Genomic DNA, 297 nt, shown 5'->3' on the forward strand with positions numbered 1-297 from the left:
TCTTCCTCTTCCTCCTCGTCCTTCTCCTCGTCCTTCTCCTCCTCTTCTCCCTCCTCCTTCTATTCCCCCTCCTCTTCCCTTCTCCTCCTTCTTCTTTTTCTCCTCTTCCTCCTCCTCCTTCCCTTCCTCCTCCACCTCTTCCTCCTTCTCTTTCTCCTCCTCTTCTTCCTCTTTCTCTCCCTTTTCCTCCTCCTCCTCCTCCTCTTTCTCCTCCTTCTCCACCGGCGCCCGAGCGACCGCCCGCCCCCCCCCGCGCCGCCCGCCTCTCCCTCCGCTGATCCCCCGCAAGGTCGCTCG

The 297-nt window shown here is 61.3% G+C and overlaps 1 protein-coding gene across 1 annotated transcript in view; it reads right to left on the reverse strand.

Moving 5' to 3' along the window:
* Positions 1 to 68, reverse strand: part of PRMT8 (protein arginine methyltransferase 8) — a 67,045-nt gene extending 66,977 nt beyond the window's left edge. The window contains exon 1 of the mRNA XM_087722264.1: positions 1 to 68. This exon is cut by the window's left edge and continues 244 nt beyond it. The gene's annotated coding sequence lies outside the window, so the exon portion shown is untranslated.
* Between the last annotated feature and the right edge of the window lie 229 nt (positions 69 to 297).

Source organism: Thamnophis sirtalis, unplaced genomic scaffold (genome assembly GCF_051295495.1).
Source record: "Thamnophis sirtalis isolate CommonGarterSnake01/CBP01778 unplaced genomic scaffold, rThaSir2_p1.2 scaffold_9, whole genome shotgun sequence".
In the NCBI taxonomy this organism is placed as follows: Eukaryota; Metazoa; Chordata; class Lepidosauria; order Squamata; family Natricidae; genus Thamnophis; species Thamnophis sirtalis.